This window comes from Erythrolamprus reginae, chromosome 1 (genome assembly GCF_031021105.1).
Source record: "Erythrolamprus reginae isolate rEryReg1 chromosome 1, rEryReg1.hap1, whole genome shotgun sequence".
NCBI classification, from domain to species: domain Eukaryota; kingdom Metazoa; phylum Chordata; class Lepidosauria; order Squamata; family Dipsadidae; genus Erythrolamprus; species Erythrolamprus reginae.
Genome location: NC_091950.1, coordinates 160,574,350 through 160,584,573, shown reverse-complemented (window position 1 = coordinate 160,584,573; position 10,224 = coordinate 160,574,350). Strand labels below are relative to the sequence as shown.

At 37.9% G+C, this 10,224-nt stretch overlaps 1 long non-coding RNA gene across 1 annotated transcript; it reads left to right on the top strand.

Annotated features, from left to right (window-relative positions):
• Nucleotides 1–4,968: 4,968 nt before the first annotated feature.
• Nucleotides 4,969–8,353, top strand: LOC139159631 (uncharacterized). The gene is made up of 3 exons (XR_011557816.1): nt 4,969–5,015; nt 6,887–6,993; nt 8,330–8,353. It is a non-coding gene; the product is annotated as an uncharacterized lncRNA (long non-coding RNA).
• The last annotated feature ends 1,871 nt before the right edge of the window (nt 8,354–10,224 follow it).

Genomic DNA, 10,224 nt, shown 5'->3' with positions numbered 1-10,224 from the left:
CAGGAGGAGGAGGAAGAAGAGGAGGAGGACAGTTGCTGCCAAAGGAAGAAGTTGAGGGCAATTTAAAAAATCCCAAACTTTAAGGCTTAAAAAAAAAAGAGGAACTCTGAGACGGCAAGGAGGAGCACATGCCTCCCATATACCTGGCGCAAGGCTGCCTCCCATACACTGCACCCAGGCAGGTGAGAGGGGGGAATCTCCTGCTCCTTTTGCTGAAAGGCGGCTACTGCTGTTGCTGCTACCTGCTTCCTCTTCCTTCCCATGCTGAAGGCCTCCCCTCTCCTCTCATTCGCTCACTTTGTAGCTGGTGCCTTTCCTTCACTGTGGTGACTGCTCAGTTTGGCTGAAGCCGAGTTGATCCGGTTGGGGTGAAACGCACCCTTTTGCCTTTCCACACCGAGACACTCCAGGAGGCAACCTCACACCGGGTGTATGGAAGGCAGCACAAGGGAGTCACCACAGCGAAGTGGTTTATCCCCTCTCCAAGCACCCAGAGAAAGGAAAACGCTCTGTTCACTCTGAACTGCCAAAGCCTCCTTAAGTACCACTTAAAGGCTCCTCTGGCAGCCCAGAAAAGCCCGAGATGGCTGGGATTAAAGGGGGAATGGCAGGAAACTGGCCAGGCCTTCATGCCGCTCTCAATTTTCCTGGGTAATTTTTCCGGGCTCAGGTTCTTAAGTAGAAAATGGTTCTTGAGAAGGGGCAAAGAAATCTTGAACACCCAGTTCTTATCTAGAAAAATAAGTAGAGGCGTTCTTAGGTAGAGGTACCACTGTAATTGAAATCTATTCTGCTAATTGCTTTTCAATAGTTCAAGATATTTTTTCTGGAAATATTTTTCAAGCTTTTGAAGTCCTGAAAAAAATATGTTGTTTTAATCATATAGGTAGTTCCAGTGTTGTATATACAGCTCTCTTGAAAATATCAAAATTTCAAACTAGGTAATATCTAGTTTCAAACTAGTAGGTAATACCATAGGTCAGTGATTAACCTTTTTGGCATTGGGTACTGAAACTGGATCACCAGAACCTGGAAGAGAGCAGCTGGGTGGTGTGCATTCCCTTTCCTAAGACCTGTATTAAATCTCTTGAAAATATTCAAAGTACAACTAAGATATCTCATATTAAACTGCTTTGCAAGATAGAACATTGGTTGTCCAGTAATACTTTATTCAATGTGTATCTGTAATTCATAATTTCATAATCTGTACAATGTTATACTGGCAGTCCTTTATTTTCCTCTTATCTCGGCCATTTTGAATACAATAATTTTCTACCAAGACATTAATAAATATGGCAGAAAAGAAACATATGGTAATAGAGTTTTAATGGCTGTATTCTGCTAAACAGCAACTATGAAATATCTGAATATTAGCAAGAGATAGTTATCAAATACAGCGGTACCTCTACCTAAGAACGTCTCTACTTAAGAACTTTTCTAGATAAGAACTGGGTGTTCAAGATTTTTTTTGGCCTTTTCTTAAGAACCATTCTCAACTTAAGAACTGAAGCCTGGAAAAATTTCCCAGGAAATTTGAGAGCAGCATGAAGGCCCAGCCAGTTTCCTGCCATTCCCCCCTGGGTTTCTCTCTCTGACGCAGTGTATGGGAGGCAGCCTCGTGCCGGGTGTAGTGGGAGGCGCACACTCCTCCTCGCCGCCTCAGAGCCCTCTTTTTCTTTTTAAGCCCTAAAGTTTTGGATTTTTTTGATTCTCCTCACCCCACCTTGTTCCTTCAGCAGAGACTGTCCTCCTCCTCTTCTTCTTCCTCCTCCTCCTCCCACCCAAATTCCGAACTTTTATTTCTTTCCTAATGGGTTTGCATGCATTATTTGCTTTTACATTGATTCCTATGGGAAAAATTGCTTCTACTTACAAACTTTTCTACTTAAGAACCTGGTCATGGAACGAATTACATTCTTAAGTAGAGGTACCACTGTGTGTATATATATATATAGTATGATTGGATTGCATGAGTCCCAATGACTGGTCAGGTCCCACAGAGTCAACCTTCTCCAGGTCCTGTCAACTAGGCAATGTCGCTTTGGACAAGCCTTCTCTGTGGGGGCTCCTGCCCTCTGGAATCAGGTTGCCCCAAAGATTTGCACCACCCCATCCTCCTCACCTTCTGTAAGAGTCTTAAGACTCATTTATGCCACCAGGTTTGAGGCTATTAGACTCTAGCCCCTCTGGCTGGCAAAGGTGATGTACCGTATGTTTGTTGTGTGAATGATAATGATTGATTGTAATATCATTGGGGTTTTTAGAGTAGCTAGTTTTAATTTAATTGGACTAGGATGCTCACATTGGTTTTTATATGTTGTAAACAGCCCTGAGTCCTCGGAGGGGGTGGCATATAAATCCAATAATTAAACAGACAGACAGACAGACAGACAGACAGACAGACAGACAGACAGACACCTTGCAATGAAGGTTTGAAGTCAGTACTTTGTGTATTTCTTTTCTCTTCCTTCTTTTTCTTTCTTGGGGAAGCCAGATTACTTAACAACCATATTATTCACTTAATGAATGCAGCAATTCGCTTAAAAACTGTGATTAAAAAGGTCATAAAATGGGGCAAGCTAATTATTCTTCCCCCCCCCCCCCGACATTTTTGGTAAGTTCATTTTCTCCAAATATGTTTTGATTTTCATATTGTCAATTTTTTCTTGTCTGTAGAGATTTTTATAAAATGTCCATGCTATCTTTCTTTTTCCTTCTCCATAGTGTTTGATATTTCCATCTTCATCTTCCAGCTGTTTTATTCATTTTTTTCCTTTCTCCTTTTTTATTTATTAGCTAACCATCTTCCAGGTTTATTAGCGTATTCAAAAAAGTTTTGCTTAGAACTCTTAATTGTTCTTGTTATTTCTTCATTCTCTATTATATTTCATTTGTGTTGATTCAGGTCCATCATCATTTTAATCTTTTTATTTTGTACATCTCCCTGAAGTCTTTTTTGTAATTCTTTGTATTCCTCTTCTAACTCTTTTTGTTTCTTCCTTCATTGTCTATTTCTTTTGGCTGTATATGTCATTGCCAATTCTCTAAATATGTTTTTGCTTTGTCCCATATAATTTGTAATGAGGTGGTATCCCCTCGATGATTTACTTTATTGCTCCATTTATATGTTCTTATAATTCTGTTTCTATGATTGGTTTTAATTTGTGGTGTTTTTTAAAGTAATTTAAATATTGGATTTGTCTTACATTGTATTGCAATTGCTGTGAGCCGCCCCGAGTCTGCGGAGAGGGGCGGCATACAAATCTGATTAAACTTGAAACTTGAAACTTTCATTTAAGACTAGCTGTATCTGGCCACGTGTTGCTGTGGCTCAGTCTGGTTAAGTGGAAAAGAAAGAAATGAGAAAGTGCACATTTGCATTTTTTAACCCCCTGCTCAATTTATTCAGAATAACAGAGTTGGAAGGAATGTTGGAGATGCAAAAAATCTGCTCATCACACCTGCCTCAGCATTAATAAACATGTCGCCACTTTTCTCCAAGACAATCCCTCATTCTACTACTTCTGCCCATCCTGTACTCTCAAACCAGACCCCTTTGACAATTTGTCTGATGTAATCTTCACTGCAGTCTCTAAATCCCAACAATCATACACTGAAAGCATGGAACCGCAGATCACTGCCATTGGAAAAAACATCCAAGAACTGATAAACGCTAAAACTCCAAAACAAGTGCCTTGCGCCACCCTGCCACCACCTCTCAACACCCAGTCCAGGCCTCCAAAACCTCTAACTCCAAACCCTACTACTGACATCTCCACCCTGGTGCAAGATGCCATGGAACGGGAACAAAAACGCCATAACGGCGTACTTTTTGGCCTAGAGGAAAATGGTGAAACCGATCTATCAAATATTCGTAGTATCATCCACAACCATCATCCTCAATCAATCGCCCCTGATGATATCTTAGAGGTTTCTAGAAGCGGCCTGTACTAAAGTACAGTGATGCATCAATGGTTCCCTGGTTGTGCAGAATAGTCTGCAAAAATGAAACTACCAAACAACAGTTCAGTAAGACCATGAACTCCATCGCCAGAAATAACGCAAAATACAACAAATGCAGATCCAGACCAGACCTAACACTACTCCAACGCATCCGCATATATATTTTCTTTCTTTCATATATCCTCTCCTCTAAGTTCACTTTTACCCTTATATATATTACTACATGTCTATTTTTCTTCCCATGTATTTGTGTATTGGACAAATGAATAAATAAAAATAAATAAATAAATGTTCTAGTCCAACCTCCTACTCAATTATATCATAGAGTTTGAAGGGATTAACATTAGAGAGCAGGGTATAGAAATGTATAACCTAGGTAAAACAAAAAAAAAATGGGGGAAAGAGAGAGAAAAGAGAAAAGGGAAAAAAAGAGAAAAAAATAAAAATATCCAATCTTCAGTCTCTTCTTGCCATAATCTATTTATTTATGGAAGAAAGGCCAAAACAAAAGGGAAGAAAAGCTAAAAAGAGAACAGGAGAGGATCCAAAAAATCCCCCAGAGTCGTAATTTTCCCAAACTTGATTGCAACTTTAAAGAATAAAATCATTGCATACCACTTTGTTAGCTTGCCAAATTCTTTAGAGGACAAAAAATGTAAAATGAAGTCACAGAGTATAACTCTGGAGTTTAAACGGAAAGGTAGAGTGAAAGCAGGAGGCAGGAATAAGGAAGAAATAAAATAAGTAGCAAAAACCAGCATGCAGACCTGATGTTTGCCTAAGCAAAGTTAACATGAAACTTTTATTTCTTGCTATCCAGGAGATCTCCTGGATCTCCTGTTCAGCAGAGTTAGCACAAAGCCTAAGAAAACCAACCTGTTCAGGCAAATGATGATGAATTTTATTAATAAATCTTTTTAATTAAGTTTTTCCTTTAGAATCCTGTCCCGTCCAGAAGCTGACCGATGTTGCTACGTGTCTCCAGCTCAAGAGCAAAATTATCTACAATTGTCCTTATGGGTTCTTCTACCTTAATTCAACTTGCAGACTGGGTGAGTAGTGGTCATAAGTTTGAAAAATGGTCATAAGTCACTTTTTTCAGTGCCATTACAATTTTGAATGGTCACTAAACAAAATGTTATAAGTCAAGGATTATTGATATAGGGTTAGCGTTAACTTTAACTTTTATAGTAAAATCATTAGGCATATCATGAAGCCTGCTTTCAGAATGGCAGTCCAGGAATTGTATTAAGACTGATCTTGAATATCCATCTGCCCATCATTAATATTTTCAAAATATTTCCCATTTCTTTCCTAGCTCCAGAGATCTCTTTGGGATAAAATTCAACTTTAATCAAGGCCAATATAATGGAAGTCTTTTTGGTGGGAGGAGATACCTAGCCTTAATCTGTCAGCAGTAAATCCCAACCATAATTTCTCGCTCCTGATCCCAATCTTTCAGAAGTAAACTCCAACCCCAACACTAGTTACTAACTCTAATCTGACAGCAGTAAAGGCTGTAGGAATACAGGCCTACTCTAAGAGACTGATTTCTTTGATTATGTATGTGAAGCCATGGCAAAATAGTCATTCCTATTGTGCGCTGAAATTTTATGAAATGTTCACACAAAAACAGAAATGTTTATTCTCTTTGGGTATACCAATTTTCTTTTTGCAAAGCTTGGTACTTTTCGCAAGAAGAGACACCTGACAGAAACTAAAAGGCAGGTTAATATACCTAATGAAATGCCTCCCATTCTTACGCTAGCTAATCTAGCATGATGGGTTACAACCTATCACAAAGAGACACACAATTCCTGCCTAAATATGGTCTACATCCTGTTTCCTTTCTCCTAAAGATGAATAGTATCTTACATGGTTTGTCATATGCCCCAAACAGATACCAGTTGGGTAAACAGTCCCTTCCGCAGGAGCAACAGACACTTATCAGCAAACATTTATCTCCTTAAAACAGAACTTAAACAGCAGACACTGATCTTCTTAAAACAAAACTTTAAACTATTTAATACACGATGGATTTTTCCTTCACCTATTACCATCAAAGCTGAGTTCTCCATTAAGATTCCATATAACTGAGTCATTCTTTTTCTTTTATGTACGCTGAGAGCATATGCACCAAGACAAATTCCTTGTGTGTCCAATCACACTTGGCCAATAAAATTCTACTCTATTCTATTCAAAATGCATTGACAGGAGTTCCCAAGCTCTGGCCCATGAGGCAGTAATGGGCGTGGCCTGTTGGGAACCGGGCCGCACAAGCCGTGGGTGTTCACATGCACAAAGCTGCATTTGTACAAGCAGTGTTCACACAAAACCATCCCTTCTCCCTCCCCCTACCCCAATTGTCACTATCAGTGCTGCCACTGGTCTACAGAATCGGAAAGCTTGGGGACCACTGGACTATCACATCTGGCATAAATTGCTACACTGCATACTTAACGGCTTTGTTTTCAAACTGTTGAAGCTGAGAGTGAGGTATAAGAACCGTAGTTTAGCTGGTCATTTTAAACACTAAGAAAGCTGGGATTGGGTGGGTCTTGCTGCAAAGAAGGAATTCCTGTGCCTGATGGGCCAAGGAATGTCAAGGTGCCTTTTTGATGACATCTACTGTAAACCATAGAATATCATGGTTTCATTAAAAAAGACAAAAAAAAACCCCTGAAAAGGTGTATTTAATTCAGGTTTCAGGTTTTATTTGTAAATCCTAATTTGAACTCCAGCAACACAATGCTCTTTCAAGGCAATCTCAGAAGACCTGAATTTGTACATTTTGCTGTTTTGCATTTCTTGTCTACTGCTGGGAAAAACAAAGGATATGGTTATATAATGAATTTGGGGGTTGTTTTAGCATCTGGTTGTCCTAATATTGTATAACTATCTGTAATTCCTACTGTAATTTCAGGGAAAGTATTCCCAGGAGAGATGACTCTGGAGTTGCCATATAATGAATCTATGCAAAACACAAATAGTGAAAGTTATGAAAACTTATACGATAGTCTCATATTCTTTGTAAGTTTACTTTTTCTGACTTCTCTTTTATTCTCAAAATAGAAGCAGATACAGTGTCTCTGTCTCTCTCTCCTATCTATCTTGCACCCCTTCATAGCTACTTCTGAATAATACAGAGAAAAAATGTTCTGATTATGGCATTTGTTGTATTCACCACGTCCATAATTTCCATTCATTGATTGAAATTTAACTTTCCTATGAGTTTCCTATTTGAGATTGATCCCATATCATTTATTGCATACAACATTTTAGAAAAACCTAATATACCTAAACATTATTACAATCGAAAAATAACACATTTATTAAATTTTTAAAGTAATAATACATTTCTGTATAACATAAATAGTTTCCAAACATTTTAGTAATTAGTTAAAGCAAGCAATTTTCTAGAGCTAGAAATGGATTGATCTAAGTGAGAAAGGAAATCTGTAGAAATATTACTTCATGCAAGATACTTTGTGAAAATGTATCCATGTCTCCCTGCCTGCCTGCCTATCATCCATCTATCTATCTATCTATCTATCTATCTATCTATCTATCTATCTATCTATCTATCTATCTATCTATCTATCTATCTATCCATCCATCCATCCATCCATCCATCCATCCATCCATCTATCTATCTATCTATCTATCTTTCTATCCATTCATTCCTCCCTTCCTCTCTGTCTCATCCATCTATTCCTATCTATCTGTTCACATAGAGTCCGTTTCAGAGTGAACGGCATTTAAATGCAATCAATCAATCAATCAATCAATCAATTAATCAATCAATCCGTAATTTAGTTGGAAACACTTTAAAATAGACTGTTCTTTTAAATCAATTCTTGAGATACTCATATCAAATGACCTAAGTGCCAAAGCCCACTGCAACAACATCACCAAAAAGGCTTCAAGAGTTGTTAACCTAATCCTATGTAGCTTCTGCTCCGGTAATCTCACACTACCAACCAGAGTATTAATTAATTAATTAATTAAATAAATAGACAGACAGACAGACAAACTATGGTTACTTTTAAATATGGATGGTGGAACTAAACCAGTTGCATAATTTATAATTTGAAGTTAGTTCTACTAATTTCAGTTTGGCTAGATTGTGGCATCATGAGAAGTTGTGAAAGAACAGAACTCCTCTCTAGAGTGTAACTTTTCCTCTTAATGTTAAACCATGTTTTAGTTTAAGAGATGAATTCAAACTCATACCCATTTTTACACATCTCCTTTGTTAAAGTACTGTACTGTAATTCACCTTTGTATTTGTATCTGTTCACTTTAAAAAAAAAAAATTCCTATTCTCGGTTTGATTCTTACTTCTGTTGTATTAAACTTTTTACAGTTTAATCAGACATTTGAAGAGGATTTTCGGCACATAAGCATTAATAACGTAAAGTAAGTGTGATGGCTTTGTTGATATGTATATCCTATACATTCAATATATATTCTCTCTCCCTCCCTCCCTCCCTCTCTCTGTGTATGCATTCTTGGTGTGAAGTAAATGTGATGGATTTGTTGATCTATATACCTTATACATTTTAATGCATATTCTCTCTGTGTGTTTGTATATATGTGTGTACACACACACACATTTTTTTTCTTTTTGCCAGATCACCTGATATACCCAAATATGGAAGGGAACATACTGCTTCCTTTCACCTTTCAGCCCCACTCCAGGGGACATGCAGGCAGTTGCTTTCACAACAAATTATTTAAAATTTATATTTTACTGATAAAGAAATGAAGAGAAACTAGTATAGATCTATTTCTATTGCCTAACAGGTAAGCAACCCAAGTTCAAATCTCAAATGGGTATGGCTAGCTGATGAAAGCTAAATAGCTTGAAATAGATCTATACTAGTCTCCCTTTATTTCTTTATCAGTAAAATGTAAAGTTAAATAGTTTGTTGTGAAAGCGACTGCTGCAGTACAATGTAAAGTATATAATTATATATATATATATATATATATATATATATATATATATATATATATATATATATATATGGCACATATATAGAAACATTCTTAAGTACAAGCAATTTTTCCCATAGTAATCAATGTAAAAACAAATAATGTGTGAAAACCCATTAGGAAAGAAATCCACAAGTCTTAAAGCTGCCAAGTTTGAAGACCTCTGGTATAGGGCTGTGATCTATGGCGTGCCTGGCACCTGGAGCCATATCTGAGCCATATCTGAGGGCATGCAAGACATTGCCTATGTCAGCTCCATACGCATGATGGCCAATTGGTTTTCAGCCTTGGGGATGGCTGTTTTCGCCTCCCCGGGCTTCAGGAGGCTTCCCAAAAACCTCCAGAGTGTGAAAAATGGTCTGACCGACAAACAGGAAGTTCCTTTTTCCTAACTTCCGGTTTGCCCGTTGGGCAATTTTTCATACTCATGAGGCTTCAGAGAAACCTGAGGGTGAAAAATGGCCCAATGGGGGGCACATGCATGGGGATGTGGGGGTTGTGTGTCAGCACACATGCATGCTAGCACATGTACACATTCCCATTTTTGGCACGCAAGAAGAAAAAGCTTCACCATCACTGGTGTAGGGTCTCCTGCTTAAGCAGGGGGTTGGACCAGAAGACCTCCAAGGTCCCTTCTAACTCTGTTATTCTATATCTATCTCATCTTCATTTCTCATTGCAACTCAGCTTTCTCTGGTCACGGACCAGAGTTTGCAGATTTTCTGTGTGGTGGCTGCTTTGGTTTAAACCACAGTAAACTTAAAAGTTTTGGTAAAGTTAAAATACTGGAATTGATTGCCATCATTCTTAACATACTTTGTGTCTTTGTGAAATTACTCTTTCAGATTAAGTGTGAATAAGACCAAAAACAACGGCACTACAATTACGGTCATCACTACATTTGATGAAGAGGCAAATATGACAATTGGTTATTTGGAAGACCGTGTAAACAATTCTACTGTTTTACCTGACTTCAATAACGTAATATTTAATTGTATGTATACTGTATATTTAAATAGTTGATTCAATCCAGTCCATTCAAAAACTATTATAGATTTCCCAAAATGCTGACTCTGGATATCATCCAAATGTGTAGGGTTACATATGTCACTATCTCCAGCTGACATGTCAACTAACTAGTCACAGATATTTTTACTTTGATGTGTTTTATTTGTTCTGATCAATCGGACTATCGCTTGATTCATATGCCCCAAAGTAGAGGGGAGTCAACCTATTCTCCAAAGCACCTGAAGGGAGGACAAG